The sequence below is a fragment of the Pseudomyrmex gracilis genome, unplaced genomic scaffold (genome assembly GCF_002006095.1).
Source record: "Pseudomyrmex gracilis isolate BER0280 unplaced genomic scaffold, ASM200609v1 scaffold_47, whole genome shotgun sequence".
Taxonomy (NCBI): Eukaryota; Metazoa; Arthropoda; class Insecta; order Hymenoptera; family Formicidae; genus Pseudomyrmex; species Pseudomyrmex gracilis.
The window spans coordinates 268,943-286,280 of record NW_018020631.1 but is presented as its reverse complement, the minus strand read 5'-3'; the positions used below and the strand labels follow the sequence as shown (position 1 = coordinate 286,280).

General features: G+C 32.3%; 1 protein-coding gene across 5 annotated transcripts in view; it reads right to left on the bottom strand.

Annotated features, from left to right (window-relative positions):
• Positions 1–17,338, bottom strand: part of LOC109853364 (furin-like protease 1) — a 167,271-nt gene that overhangs the window by 57,445 nt on the left and 92,488 nt on the right. The gene's annotated exons all lie outside the window — the stretch shown is intronic.

Genomic DNA, 17,338 nt, shown 5'->3' with positions numbered 1-17,338 from the left:
AATCGCAGCATCTTCTTCTTTGCCGACAATGTTTCTAGGCAAAACTTCGGCATGTTTTAACGAAAGTTAGAATAGAAGGTTTCTCCCGCGCGCAATTTCAGTTCCGTCAAAGAGAAACAAAACGAGCAATTCAATAAGGAATAAGTAAATTGTATATACTTATTGTTACTCTGCGAGTTTCTTGACACGTTTGAAGTACGCATTCTTTTAGCGAAAGTTTAAACGCTCTTCAAAACTTTTTTTTATTGATTAAATATGAAAATCGTGATAAAGTTCCAATTTCTTGTGCCATAGGATGTTGACGGTCTTTCAGAAATAAAATCGTATTACTTTGCCTCGCTCTCTCTCTCTCTCTCTCTCTCTCTCTCTCTCTCTCTCTCNCTCTCTCTCTCTCTCTCTCTCTCTCTCTCTCTCTCTCTCCCTCTCTCTCTCTCTCTCTCTCTCTTCCTCTCTGTGTGTGTATATTCATTTTGTGAATGTCAACGAGAAACTCTGCGTATAGAGACCATTCTCGGTTCGCTGCTTATAGATTGCTACTCAAGAAATAGCTGACGTTTGCCGAAAAAAAGCCGAACAAAAGTTTTATCAGTTTGGATAGCAGTAATGTCTAGTGAGTAGATAGATTTTCTGATGTCCACCGAAAAATAATAGTTTCTACTTGGCTAGGTTACACGTATTTCTCTGCAACGCGTGATTTATCTATAACTGAAAGTCGTGTTAACATATTTTTTATATTTTAATTAGAAAAGAAAGAGAGAGAGAAAGAAAGAGAGAGAGAGAGAGAGAGAGAGAGATATATATTGTTTGTGTAAACTATTTTATTTAATTGCTATCGAAGAGTTAATATATTATACTAACTGCACATTTAAATTATTTTAATTATTATGTTAATTAAAAGAGAAGTAAGGTCATAAAATATCCATTCAGTTAAAATAACCTGGAAATTAATTTAATGCTGAATATAATGGTTTCTAGATAATACAGTTTCCTACTTAATTCCACTCGTTGGTATATTATGAACATTTTATTATATCGCCAGTATATGCAACGCAAACTTTAAATTGCGCGATGAATACGTTGATGCATGAATAAAAAAATATGAGTGCAAAATGAGTCATAACTTTGTTTTCTTCGTCGCTGTTGCGGATCGTAACTTACGCACAACGGAATTTGCAAGTCAAAATCCTCGAATATGTTTGAAGAACAGCGCGAAAATCAAGATACAACTCGATAAAGATACCTCCAAACGACGCGACGTTATATATTGCGCCAAATTATTCATGTTGCAATTCTCAAAAGAAATCCTTGTAGTGCGCGAGCAACACACGATGTAAATCATTCTGGTTTGTCAACGAAAAAGTATAAATTCTGAAAAAGATGTCGCAAGAACGTCGTAAGTAAAAGCAGTAGATGAACTTTGAATTTCTTGGCAAAATCTCAAATATCAGGATAAAATCACGAGCTGTTAGGATTGCCTTTGTTCCGACATAATCGCGGTGCATAATCACATCTTACTATATTTTACTATTTATTATATTTTACTATTTATATTATTTCTCACTATTATCGGATACGGATTTACTTAACTCATATACCTGTGTATTTTACTTTAATTATATTTAACAAATTGTATTTTGCATTAGCAATTACTTCAATATAGTTAATAAAAAAAAATTTTTAATGAATTTTGTGATAGAAAAATAAATCAAGTAATTTTATTTAAAACAACGTATTACTATAATAATAGATAAAAGTATGATCTTTTTTTACGATCTGCATGTTTGTAAGTGCTGCCATAAAGTGCTGGATTAGCCACATTTTTGAGAAACCTTTCAAAAAACGTTTGCACACATTCACATAATATATATTATTGTCTCCACAAATTCAAGTTTAAATTGTTAATAATGGATAAATGAAATTATGCATCATATTTTTACACAGTACACCAGAAAATTTGCACGATCGTCACGTGACACGATTGTAAATTATTCGGCATTGCGATTTAATAACACATTAATTAATCGCGAGGTACGTTTCCGACACATTATGGTACTATTACATTCTAATTATCGAGATAATCAAATGCTTTAGCATTTATAATATAATTTATGCCAGACATGGAATCATAAATTACATTTGTACCAATAGAGCAATCATATTGCGGTAGGTTAATTATTAATATTTACGAAACAAATTTGCATATTAAAAAAAAAAAAATACGCTGATATTTGATAGTTGATAGACAAAAAACAATTTATATCAATCATTGCTTATTGTTAATGTAATTTGTTTGTTTCTTATTTATTTATTTTTTTTTTACTTTATTCACTTTATTTTCGGAATATTGAAACTAAAACTAAACAAATGGTTAATATGTTTACAACTACTGATAGAAATATGCGTTATATATATGTAAGCTCCGTTTCCACAATCGCGATTAAAATTGCAATTTTGCATTTGCTACGCACGCAGAAACAGAATTAATTTTGATAATGGCGTTATTCCTAATCAATAAAGTGTTGTAAACTCGTATTTTGAATATTTTTTGGTGGCTTATCAGTTTTCGATAAATACGTGCGAATGATCGCCTATAAAGGCTTTTTCATCCTCCAATTATTGCTCTCGAACGCGTGTAAAATTAAACACCCGCTTTCGCGACGGAATTTATTGGTCTGCGATAAATAATGAGCGCGCCTAATGCCCTTAACAAATGTACACCCGTTAAATCAGCTTCTAGGATTAAATGGGAAATTGGTCGATGTAACTTGCGGGCATCGTTTTGGTGCGCGGCTACTGTGCGGGATAGAAACAAAGCAATTAATTATTTTAATATTGTAGCACTACATGCTACGAGGCTCACCAGGATTTAAAACAATTGCATTATGTTGCCGGGCCTATTTATCTCATATTTTCTAATATACATAAACATATGTACACATACATATATTACGAAATAGATACTTATAAAACCTTACAGTGTATCATTAATATTAATTATCGCCAGTCTCTCTTGTTTAAAATTCTAAAAAAACACCTTTTAATTTACACGTTTATACATCTTATTACATATTATACTATTATAATAATATTACATATTATGCTTTCTTAATTCTTAAAAGCATTATTATTAAATTAAACAGTATTTTATTTTTTTAACAAAAAATCTTTTCAAAAATGCCAGTAAAGATTTAAATAGTCACATCTCTTTAATTAAGAGAGAAGTGCATTGCAAGTAAGAATAACATACTAATTAATTGCCAATTAAAATTTAATGTTCAAAGTTATTAATTTAAACGTGAGGAGAAAGACAGACAGATTATTTCCACAAAAATTATTTCTTTTCAATTAAAGTAAATCTACGACGAGCGCGAAGAACGTTAAATAAAAACTCGAGCTGGCTTTACTGGGATTATTTGATAGCTGATAGCGATAGCCTTTGATTTGTCAGTGTCACTCAACGATTAATCTGGTTTAGCTGCGGCTCTCATGTGCTTTAGCAAATCTCAAAGCATTGAAAATTGATTACGGACAAAAAAGAAATGATTATTCCACCGATAATAAAATGTAATAAATATATTTATATATTTTGTATATATATATTTATATATATTTTATATATATGCTTATTACATTTTATCATCGGTGAAATAATCATTTCTTTTTTGTCCGTAATCAATTTTCAATATATGTATATATATAGGTTGTTTCCGTTGCAATTATTCTGCCTATACATATATATATATATGTACTCGGTAAATTCGAATTATTCATATTTCACTGTTCTATTTAGTACATTTGCTGATCACACCAGCCCTCATTGTCTGCATAATCAACAGTAAGATTAAGTACAAACATTCGATGAGAACATACATTGCTTTTACTCATTGCTTTTCTTCAATTTCAAGGTAATGCAGACAAATTACGTAGACACAATCACGCCGGAGAGCAGCTCCTCATATCTAATCAAAATTCCACAGAAAGACGTTCCAGTATGAACAATGTGCGGATAATCTAATTTTCCTCACTTGTGGCATTGTCGATTGCGCCAAACGCCATCCAGCCGTGAATGCCGTAATCGATTTTAAATCGATGTCAAGCATCCCGCTCGAACTTAACGACGTGACGGTTCATCCACGCAGACGCGCAATTTGCATAACGTTCTGTACAAGACTTTTCATCGCTTGCTGCATGTTTATCATAAGTTCACGAGTGATTCACTTAGACGGTATACTTAGATCAGCACTTACAATAATTTTTTCTCAGCAGATATAGGAAAATAAAAACAGAAAAATAAACATGCTGTATAATGTCTTTCTTGCACAATTATCGCATTGAAATGTCAGCGTGCTGGCAAAACGATCTTTTTTCATGAAAGCTGGTTTTTAACTATTCGACGAACCAGCTGATATTGAAATTCGATATTGCGACATAAAAATATATCGCATTTGCCTTCAAGCTGAATTTTCGCCGAAAAAGACAGCTCGAAGAGCTTAATTAATTAAACTAGTCATTGGAATATAATAAAATTTTGTTAATAGAAATATTTAAATACGAGATTACGTGCTATTTATTTATTTTGTTAGTACGTTGTGATACGTAGTTGGAAAGAATATTTTCATTAAATTATGCATACTTCTTTATAAAAATGGCGCGCATCTCTGCAATTTGCATAAAATTGCGCGTATGTTTATTCCGCGTAAAAGCGATTACATTTGGAGAATTATGTAAATTACGCAAAGTAAAGTTATTAAGATTCAGAGTGCGATGTAGGACGGTAATATAAAATCGATTATAGTTTGGCCGATATTTTTCGTGACGTCATATGTCACAGGTAGAAAAAAACAAGTATTCGCATAAGTGGTTTCTTTCTGCAGTTCCGTAGATGCACCAACGTTATACTTTCGTCTGTAAATAGATCAATACGTATCTCTACTTACATTTTTTATATATTTTTCTTGATTTATAAACTTTTCATTTTAATGAAAAGTTAGCAAGCGATTTAAAAAAATAAAACTAATGTTTTAGATTTCTGATAAGTTTTCAAAATGGCAGAACTCTATTTTCTCAGATTTTAATTACCTAATATAATTATATCGCTATTTAAATTGATCATACATATATACTAACACTTCTCGCAGGTGACCGTAAGAAAGAAACGGTGACCTCGTTGAAACGCAAAGCAGAACAAAAAAGAGATAGAGTAATGAGAGTTTGAGGGTTGTTCCAAAAAAATTCAACGCCATCACGGCTGTGAGATTTATTGTCGGCGACAATAAGAGTCCGACGACATTCTCGACCGTGCCACACGAGAAGGAAATTTCACGAAAGTACGAAACTAGAACGCAAAGATAGGTAATTAAAAAGTCGATCTCGATTATCGTTCTCGCTGACGCTGCGGAAGCTGATAAGAAAAATTGCGCAGGCGAGAAACTAAACACAGAAATTGAAAGAAACCAAACAAAAGGAGAATATAAATAAGAAAGAAAACAAAATGTTCAAAGCACTTAAATATAATAATGGTTGGAGTTTTATAAGTCTTAAAGAATAAAAATTGATTTAACACAAAGAAGTGATAAATTTGATGGATATAAATGAAAGAAAATTATTTAAATATTTTACAACAATCGAAATAAAAGTAAACAATTTCGGAGATGATAGCCGCTGTAATATCGCTGGAACGGTAGAACACGTGCGCGATGTCATTGCACTTGCGTTAAACAGAGTCACCCGTATTGAAACTATGTTGGATGTGGGACGCACACATGCACACACATGTTTACGCGACACGCGAGAGTGCAGATTAACGATAAATTCGCGATAATTGTAGTGGGAGACGCGGGTCGAATTTGCGAATACTAGTCATGTCGGCTTAGAAGGAATTAGTTTCTTAATCCTTTCGCTTTTAACGGATTGCACATGTTCCGCATGATATTATAACAATTCGTATTAATACAGTAAGGCATAATTAATGTATAATATTTGCATATTATGCAAGCGGTTTAATATTGCAAACACAGTTTATGTACTCCTGATATTATAAATATCAGGAGAGTCGTTATATCTACGCTAAATTCTGCAAAACATAACTTTTCTGACAACAATAACAACTCTTGTATTTAGTTTAACAAAACTGTATGGTTTCAACAGTGCGGGAAAAAAAATCTCATTCTGATACGCTTTAGATACACGCACAATGCAAGTAATCTAAAGCATACATCGTATTAATATTTCGTTGCGGTTCATACTTGCTCCTATGCGTGCACATAAATGCTACAATACACGTCCTTGTAATTTCTTAAGCAAAGTAACATTATTTCCATAGAGAGTAGACTCGAGCTGCTATATAAAACAAAATGTTTTCTAAAAGCAGGAAAGAATTTGCAATTTTGCTATAAAATTAAACAGCCGGGAAACTAAGCCTTAAATTAAATTGTTATGATAAAGTCGTGTCCGAGTTTCCGTTATAACTAAAGTTAACTAACAAAATAATCTTTCGCTTCCCATCCTTAGGCAGTTCCACGAAGTTTTGTACTTTTTTATGGATCTCACTCTCATAATAAATAAAAATAGGAAATCTTGACTCTGTGAAAACTGCGAGTTCCAGTTATTGTCAAAGAAATAAGAGCTGGTCGGTCGTAACAACGCTAAGTAATACACGTTGCAAAAGTCTCTGTGAAATACAGATTGGCAAATTAAAAAGTTACGTTTTTAATATACAAATAAATTTTTATTGATTAGACGAAAATCAAAGTTATTTTCATTGTTCGCTTTAATAGGTTCGAGCAAAAAAGAACGTTTAACGTGTGGCTCTTGTTACGTAAAAAGTAAAGTTACTCTCTTAATCGTGATGAAATGGGCTGTCCTGTATAAAATATCAGCCTTTTCTTTCATTATTACGTCGTCCCGAACATTGATGTGAAAGTGGCAACGTCGGTTTTCTAAGTGCCGAACAAAGTAAGCACCTCATATTTTTTATTCATATATTTAATGAAAGTGTTTTAGATTAAGAAAAAATTGAGAACTATTAATGACATCTAGTAAGACCTGTAAAATTATTGCGCGTGCAACTAGAATTTGTGTTAGAACTTTCATTTTTTGTGTCAAGTTTACACTGATGTTCTGAACGCCTTCACATGACAGATTGCGCGCAAGAACTACTTGTCAACCAATGCATGACTCATCTGCATGCATTCAGAATACGTGAAAAATGCAGCCACATGTACAACATTGAATTTCTCGGAAACTGCTCGGAAAGGCACGAGTCTCATCGAAAATTTAGGAAACTTAAAAAAAACTTTCGAAATTCAAGGAACTTAAACGTTTCTTTTCGTGCTAATTCGCGAGTGTGAAAAAAATGAGAAAAAGAAACAATTAAAACTCTCGTCGCAATTAATTCAGCCAAAGACTAATAACGGGCTAGGTTCTACTGAGAATACACGGAAAAAATATATTCTTGTTATTAACTTTCTTGCGCTTTAATAGTTCTTCAACTTCGCCGTAGTTACTATTCAAGTTATAATTACATAAAATAAACAACGACAACGACGACGTGTCAGAGCAACTATAATTTAGATAGTACGCGCGATGAAAAATCGAGCAAACTACACAAGTCGTGACTAGCATAGTGAATTGCTTCTCGCCTTCTACGACTATAATGCGATCGTACGTCCTTGCCAGCGACATATTCACTTTAGTCAAGACCGAGATCTTGCCGCTGACAATGCTTTATGGGACTGTGCGAAGCGCAGTGCTTCTCCCGCCGTGAACGGACGCCATCGTCGTCGTCGTCGTCGTCGTCGTCGTCGTCGTCGTCGTCGCCGACAGCTCTTTGTTCGCGACTGTGCGCCAAACACCATAAACTCACGGCCGTAAACCGACCTAGGATTTACGAGGGTGCATGCCGGCAATCATCACCTTTCACGTACGATTATTGCCACATCGTCGTCATTTATATTTTTGCCGTCGTATTTTAGTAATTTATTTATTTGAAACAAAGTCACATCAAGTTTCACATTAGAAAAAACAAATTCAATTTTTATGTGTTGCAAAGATTGAAAATGTTTAGCAATACAAACAGAAGAGCTAATCTTTGTTTTTTATTGTAAAAAAAAAGTAAGTTGAGAATTAATTATTAACAACTTTCCGTATAAATATATTCATGATTCATATATTTTACAAAAGTATTGCGTTTAGCGCTTCTTTGAAAACAAGCTTCACGTTTGCGATTAAATATATTGCCCCAAGAGAAGCTGAGTCAGAATTTCTAGTCGAAATAACCACCTTCATTGTACGGCTTCGTTTAGACTCCCGAGAACGCGGTATTGTTGGCAATCGCCATTTATTTCCGATGCCACAGTATGGCAAGACTGTCTTAATACAATTTCATAAATGGCGCTGAACAAATGCGCATCGTGCAATATCTACTCGGGATGGAATGGAAACTTTTTGCAAAACGATCGGAGATGCGAAAGTGCGCTTCGGGTAACTTTGACTTTCTAGATCGCTTTAGCTTTTTCACCGATGTATCTTCTTTTATTCGCTCCATTTAGCAATATTTTTAGAGAACGATGATTCTCTGATAAAATAATCTTATATATAACTTCTGGTAGAATAAAAAATAATTGACCGTCTATACATTTCTAGTTTAAAAAATAATTATAATAATATTTTCGTGAATACGAATATGGCGTTACTATTTAATCACTGCACACTTTTTTAAAAAGTGTGCAGTGATTAAATAGTAACGCAATATTCGTTATAATATGCAAACTTCTTGTTTGCATATTATTATATTTTATTCAAATAAAATACAAAACCGATTTGCTTAATTCTGATAAGCGGTTAGTTGAACTCAGGATGGCTTACATTTCGGACATGGCAAGTTGCAGTTTGCATTTTTGAGCACGTACGCTGAACTGACGCTATTACACAAAGTCCACTTTAACTAGAACGGAAATGTGTGTAAAAATCCAACGCAGCTTAAAAGTCAGTCTTTCGTGTGTTTATATAGAATAATAAAACTGATCTTTTTTTTTTATATGTTTAATTTGATCGTTTATTTTTAATTAAATAGTGATATCATAAAACAAATTTTTAAATTATTTAAATGTTGCTCTTAAAAAACAAACGTCGCGTTCGCGATTTATTTTTTAAATCATCTCTTTTTTTTGGAAAGTTGTATAATTTTTATTAAATATTAGCATTGCTTTTTTTCTCTCGTACATTGTTTTTAGCATGTACAATGTAAACTAGTTTTGACTGTCAGAAAAACCTTGCTTTTTTACTCCAAATTATTTTTTTGAAAATCCGTGTCAATTGTTGCATTGCCTATTCTTCATTCGACCAACAAAATTTGAAACCCACCTGTAACAAAAAAATAAAACTTAATTAGTTTAGTTTTAGCAAATACTGATCGTCTCAGAAAAAGAAGAGCGGAATAATACTAATGATAGAAAATGTGTATCGTATGTTTTGAAACCTATTAACCTATTAATTTTTTTAGAGCTTTCTTCTCTTTTAACGATAACAATTTAAGTATGCGCATCAGGTCGTTACTGTATCTTTAATTAAAAATGATTTATTATACCTGTGCTGTTCGCTCAAATTTTTTAGTTTTCGTCAATTTTTGGCGTATATTTATCGTACTGTTACATCACTCAAAGTTCGATACTGTGACGCGTAATGTATATTTGTGAAATAAGTTCTTAATAAATTGTTATAGCCGGAACACTTAACTTTGATTGCCAAGATAAACGTCTTTTTCAAATCGTTTTAAACGACATATATTTTTCCTCTTTGCAATTTTACATTCGTTTCTTTACGTGCGAAGACCTGAATTTACTCTTGCAGCGATAACGCACTGACAGCTCGCGACGAATAAACATTATTGTTTCACAAGAGCTGCGTGTTTACTTGCACTCTACATTAAACGTGCTCGAGCAAATATTATCCTGCTTTGAATATTTATGGAAGGACCTCTCTGACGGTTTTATTTGCGTCGCACTTGAAAAGGGCGCGTCCATTTGAATATGTTTTATATTTCACATATATTTCACACAATGCTATATTTCATTCAATTCGTTCAACATATGAAAAATAATTAAAAAAATAGTGCCTGTTTTCATGCCTCTTCTGTTGTTTTTCAGTACAACAAAGTATTGGTAAAATATTCTCGCGCTATTTTATAAGGCTTTTATACATCAGAATATATGTATTTTATACACACAATGAAATTTAATTAATCATAATAAAAAAAAAGATACTTAATATGTGTGCTGGAGTATTGAATACTGTTTGCGTCTCTATTGTGTGTTACTATGAATTATGTGGAAATGCTATATACATTTCTCCTGTTTATTATTACGAGTTGCATTATATTAATTAACTATATTAACAAACAACAAGCTTGCTTTCGGTAGCAAGCTTAATTCGTACTGTACTATTTTACTCAAAATTCGTGCGTAAATTTGCCTTGTGTATTGGAACTAAGTAAGTGTACACGATTGGAAGAATAAATACGGTCGTGTTCTATGCGTATGAGCAAATGTCGAAATAACGCTAAGCAATTATCTAATTATGCCAGCGTTCATAAATAATTAGTAACAAATAATATAGAGAAGTTGGTGAGACAATTTGTGGAGTAGATAATTTTAGAACTCGCCCGTGAGTTAATACGTTCTCATTAATGTCCAGCGCAAGCTGGTCACGCTCGTATTTGACTGATTAACAGTCGTCGACGTCGCAGCCATTGGCAATAATCGTAATTAGTCGCACGATTCATTTCCATATAGACGACAATGCATATTGCACAAACAAAGTTTGTTCCAATGCCAGATAAGCATTTGGATATGTAGGAATTTAGACTCTTTAAAAATTAGCAGTTTAAAATAGCTAACAATAAGAGTTATTGTATGCACTGTTTCGAAAACAATCCGGCGACACGAGAACGCTGTTTGGTTTTCTGGAAACGACATGACGCGTTATGTTGGTGTGCGAGAGAAGCAGAAGAATGTGAAGAATCGTAATAAAATTTATGCGAAGCGCGCATGCAACTAACAAAGGGCAAAGCGCGTCTTAACGACGGATATGTGACGATTATTCGGCCCGAGTCGTCGACGAGAGATCGCGTAGAGACTAGGTACGAGATTAAGTATACTCTTATAATAATGTACCAATATTAAAACATTTCGTTTTATTTAACCTTACTTTTGCAAAACAAAGTGATTTACATTTCAACTTACAGATATGATAACTTAATGGCGATTATGTAAGCTCTCAAAATCAAATGAAATCTCCGATGTAGAACATCGAGAATGATCTTTTTTTAACGAAAGAAAACTGAATACAATCCACAATCGTGTATTACCGACGCGGATCTGATTCAATTAAATCACTCAATAACAAAATTGTTACAGGCCATTTCGATTACCTCTATGAATATAATACCTAATTATTAATATTTGATCATTGTTTTGAGAAATATTTCAGGCTTTCACACATTTTAATTGCGTTTATTATACACAGTTAATCATCTCTAATTGAAAATGTAACTTAATACCACTTGTTGCAGAGAATCACAGATATACTTTCTCTCGCTGTAATAAAATAAATCGTATCACGTACAAGTAGCTTGTTACTGATAATCTTTTCCTTGTCTCTTTTCTTCGCACAAATCTTTATTATTAGTACCATAAATTGTAAGAGATTATTAATGTGCAAACTTTGTTTCATTTATGTTGTTTAGTATAGTAGCTCAAAGTTTCGAATTATGTTAATTCTCTTTCTTCTTCTCTTTTAAAAACAAGATACACGTAGAATCTACTATATTTTAAAGAAAATATTCAAAAAATATTTTGTGACATGTGTGTATGTTATTGTACTTCCATACTATATTTCAATATGCAGAATATTTATGTTGTTGAAGTTTGAAACGTCGAGCGAAAAATATATATTTATCATACAGTAATGTAAAAAAACACATTGTTTTACCATATTACTTTATATAATATAAGAGATCCTTGTTCCAAAAATGACGGTTTTATTACATGTCAATAGATATTACAGAACAAAACACTTTTGATTTGTCACAAAAGAAGGCCTGGAATGTCAAAGTATATATTTTTGCTCGACGAATGTTCTAAACTTCGTTAAATGAATACAGTAGAAATATGTCACAAGCAGTTAAATAAAAAAACACTAGTAAAGTAAATTTGAAACAAATTTAATATGCAGAGTAATGTGTGCATTTAGTGCGGTATATATCAGATGAAAAGTGTAACGTGGAAACACTCGTCGTTCAGCGAAATTGCAGACCGACTCTTCATGAAACGATACTGCCAGAATCCGTTAATTTTGGTCTGCGAAATTTTACGAGATTCCAACTCAAACAAACTTTGACACAGGACTCCCATTTCGCGCTCAGTCCCGACGCTATATTACTCGCGTAGCCGAAAGTAATAACGCCACACCCGAAATTTTGCTGCTCCAACGCAAGCGACGCACCGCAAAGGCCGCAAGAGATCGCGTGTCAACCTATCCTCAACCGTTAAACATACCTATATTGGTTTCTCTGAATTATTAATCATTTATCTTTTACTACCGACGGTAGCGTTAATATGAAACATAATTAATGTTTACACTGTAATTTATAATACAATTTCAGCACTTTTGAGTGCTGTGTGCCTTATTAATATCTTAACGCACTTTTCACATCAAAGAAACGCTACATAGCGTACCTGTACAAATTATACATAATACATAAATCTGTCATTTTGTTACGATGGTAATTTCATCCTATACTTTTCATTTTGATATGAAAGAATCAATGCGTCATTTACCAATTTACTGACAGTTGTTTTTCATTATTGTATTGATAGTTACTTATCATTATTGACGCATACGTTGTATCGCGTCATTACGCTTATATTTCGCATTACGTTTACATGGCGACATATCAAATTGCGCGAAAATTAGACACGAGTCTTTCACAAAAAGCAATTTATAACAAATTCATGGATAATCGCCGCGTGATTGTTACGAGTCGCGTGTACAAGTAAAAGACGACCTTCGCCGGTTGCGCTACCATTGTTCTTACACCACCGGTTACAATACGTCACGGCGCAAATTCGTATAGTGGGACGCAAACCCGCTTGGGGTGTGGCACCGGAACTTGTAATGATAATAGGGGTGCGTTAATACGGGGTCCGACACAGTATGTGATAAAATTTCCGAGGCTGCCCTTCCGACCTTTCTCTCTATGCTATTTCCTTATTCTGCTTTCCTTTCTGCTACTTTCGCCGAATAGAATGCTGAGACGAAAGGTTCGAGAAACTGGATAACTTGTGCAAATTGACTTATATTGATATACCTATTGGTTATGCTATTTAAAAATAATAAGGTTTTCTGTTTTCTTATAAAATAATTTGACAATACGCGTGTGTAAATTAATATGTGAATAATACATCTATTAGTTCAAATTCCACATATTTAAATCTTTTACGACTTCTGTCACTTACAATATTTGCATTAGATGAAACAAATTTTATCTTTATTCTTAAACAAATCGTTTATCGCGAGTACTTCCCCGTCGATGAAATGCTCGGTTTTTAACTTCTATAACAAAGCCGATAATCGACTTACCGATAATTAGTTTCCAGTACGATACAGTTCAATTCGAATTTATAACGCGGTAATTAAAAGTAACGGCAACGAAATTATAAAGCACTCTCCAAATATTTCGTACAGCTGATTTCTGCGAACGAGAGTTAGAAACTCCGCTCTTTAATTATAACTCTTAATTGTAGAACTTTCTATCACGTTTCCGCTTCTTGGATAATCTAAACTTCCTGAACAACGATCAAATTGCCCATCTGAGAAGACATTACTCAAAAATTATCAGTGAGTATGTGTGTAAAAAATTTAATAAAATATTACATTCTCTTACATCATACAACATACACGCAATATTATATTTTAATATAACTTTTCTTTCTTTAACAAATTATCTATGTTTGCTCCAAAAAAAAAGAAAAAAAGAAAAAGAAAGAGGTAGATAGATAGATAGATAGGTAATAGAGAGAAAGAGAGAGAGAGAGAGAGAGAGAGAGAGAGAAGGGAAGAAAAATGAGAAAAAGAGTATTCCTAAAAATATTTTTAAAAACGCACACAAATTTGTGCCGTTAGAATACTTCATATTTGCACAATTTATATTTTTGAGAATATTTTCGTAATATATTATGCAAAAAACAAAAAGACCTTTTTTTTAGGAACCGATCTTTGTCCTTTGTCAATATACGGTCTAATTTAAGGACGAATCTAATAACTTCCGCTAGATTAACCATATTTCACAAGTCAACCATCTTGGTCTTCTACTCTAAAATATCAGTATTGTGAGAACGAAAAAGGAAAGACAAAGGGCTTCGAGGGTGCGCTTTTACCCTAACAGTTCGCCCAAGTGCATCGATTCGAACGGAATAGCTATCCCTTTTCCTCTCCTTGTAGACCTTTTCATTAAATTTTCTACTAAAACAGCCACACCATTTTCATAAATTTTTATTTTACACATTTTTGTGTATAGTAATTTCTATACATTTTAAATATATCATACTCTTTTAAGTATATTACTTCCCGTTAAATCGGTATGTAAAAAATACTATAATATTAATCTAATAAAAAATTAAACAATAACATACACATCCTGATAACATAATCCTCATAAAATAAATTAAAAAGAAAAGCAAAATTAAAAAAGTAAAACCTTTTTCAAACTCATTAAAAATAGTTTTGCAAAAAATTATCTGTATTTCTCCAAAGTCTCCAGAACTTTACGCGTTAGTAGTTCTAAACTTTATCATGACCGCAACTTTAACCATTTTATTAAAAGATCTTTTTATCAAGTTAATAGAGTCTCAAAACTTGTTGATGAAAATCTAATATTAGCATATTTAATTCCACTTCAAGAATAGCAATGTATAGTAACAATTTTTTAACTAGTAAAATCTCTGAAAAACAATTCCTATATTTCGAAATTATATATAAAACAAAACAAAACCTACTTCGATTCTTTTTTCTTCTTATAAAAATATGCTATAGAAAATAATCAAAATCAACAGAAGTGTTTTGAAAATTTCTTAAAGTTTAATATTCATTATGTTCAATAGTAAAATGTGTGTGTGTGTGTGTATGTAATTACAACTCTTATGCCATATATATTTACACGTATAGCAAAGTGTTAAGATACTGAAGTGTCTGATCCAAGTTTCCATAACAAGTTAAGCTTTGACATCTGATGATTTATAGCGACAACAAGTAATTTTTCATCCAAGTTGCATTGCACCTTGTGCTCCGCGTAATACATCATATTTTGTCATCGTTTGTTGTCTTTTGGAAAGACAAAGGTAGACAAACTAAACTTGGAAATGTTCATAAAATCAGCAAGATGCGAATATTGAAATAAGAAACACATGTACGTACATGTGTGTGTAAATGTCTTTTATCATAATTTATCATAGCTTATCTCAGCAAAATATTACTTCTGTTTAGAATGCCTTTCTTGTCATAAAACTAAAATTTTGCTTACAATATTTTACAAAATTTCATTTTGAATAATGCAGACTAGTTATACGAGCAATAGTTCGTTAGCTTTGCTATGCTTCGTAATATCGGCCACGTTATGAGCGCATTGGAAGCTCGGCGTGTACAAAATGTCTCATAAGACTCGGTTTTTAATATCACATTATCTCCGCAACGAACGTTCGAAGCACTCGACGAAGAAAGAGTTTGTCCCAACTTGGATAAAGAAAACGATTTTTGCCGTATTGTCAGGAGTTTTGTTAAGGTTGGCAGAATATAATGAATGCTGATAAAATGTATATATGTATATATACATATATGTATAAAACATCAGAACAAGAAAATATTTCAATACTGCAATTTCAATATTTAATACTGCAGTTATGTCTAAAACTACGTTGTATTATTCCAAATATCTATTCTTAATATCTTAATTATTCTATTTTCATTTTTAGTTGTTTTTGTATTTATTTTTTGTTGTCAACGTTATATAAGTTTTCATCGTGTAACAACATCTGATGCAGTTGACGAGTCAAGTTATTGCAGATTTATCAATTCAATTTCAGCCTTTTTCATCAAAGTGGCGTCGTAAAAATGGGCATTCGTTTACTCGAATTGATTGCAACGCCTGATTGATATATCGAATGTTTCGACAGCCAGTAGCCATAGGATTGGAACCATCAAAATAGAATGCAGCTAAAATTCTATAAAATTTAGTTTGATATAAAAAAAATGTGATTAAAATTTAATTGTTTTGTATTTCAAATATATCAAATCCTACATAAAAGATAAAAATAGATTATAGAATATTAATTTTTTTCACGTAGTTGCTATTGTACTTGTGAATAAATATTATTTACTATTTACACGTTCAATTTGAAATAAATATAATTAAATAATTATAATAATTGATTTATTAAATTGCCATAATACAGATATTGAAAATATCTGTACTTATGTACAAGCGACTTCCTATTCTGAATGCTGTTTCACCTTGTTTGTACGGCGACAGCAAACACGCTATGCTAACCGTTCGTTTGAAACTTCGGCAGTAGCGCGAGTGTACCAAGCGTCAGACACAATTACATGCGAGAGTTGCGAGTATCGGTCCGTAATTGCTCAGAAAGACTATCTGTGATAATATCTGTTGGATTTCGATTAAAGACTTTACGACAATATTCACAAATCTTTGATTCTGTCGATGATCGAATAGAAGTTTATGCAAAAATAAAAGTAAAAAATAGAATTTAATTACTAAAATGTACAGTTATATATATACTAAATATGTTTTCTCTACAAAAAAATATACTTTTTCTGCAATTTTTAAATTACAAATTTTTTATTAACAATTTATTTTCCAAACATTTGCGAGAAATCGTGCAAAAATTAATCTATAAATTGAAAAGCTACGCGACAAAGCTGACATTAATTTGGTCTAAACGTGTCCTCAATGAGCTCCTCGAAAGAACAATGAATGTCGGCGATTCTTCAATTTGAGTGACGTCTTTAATATCGTACTACAATGATTGCATTATTGGAGTTGAAAGGGTAATTAATCTGTCATCAACGCAATAGGTCTGTTGACTGTTTCTGCTCAAGCAATTAATCACTGTGCGACAATTGCAATTTCTAAAAGTACATATTTCCCTATAACCCTATCGTATATTATGAAGAATATATCGCGTTATTATATCGCTATCTTTCTCAAAATTTCAAGACAGATTCGTATTGCACAAAATAAAATCGCAATTATCCGGTCAAAGCCATG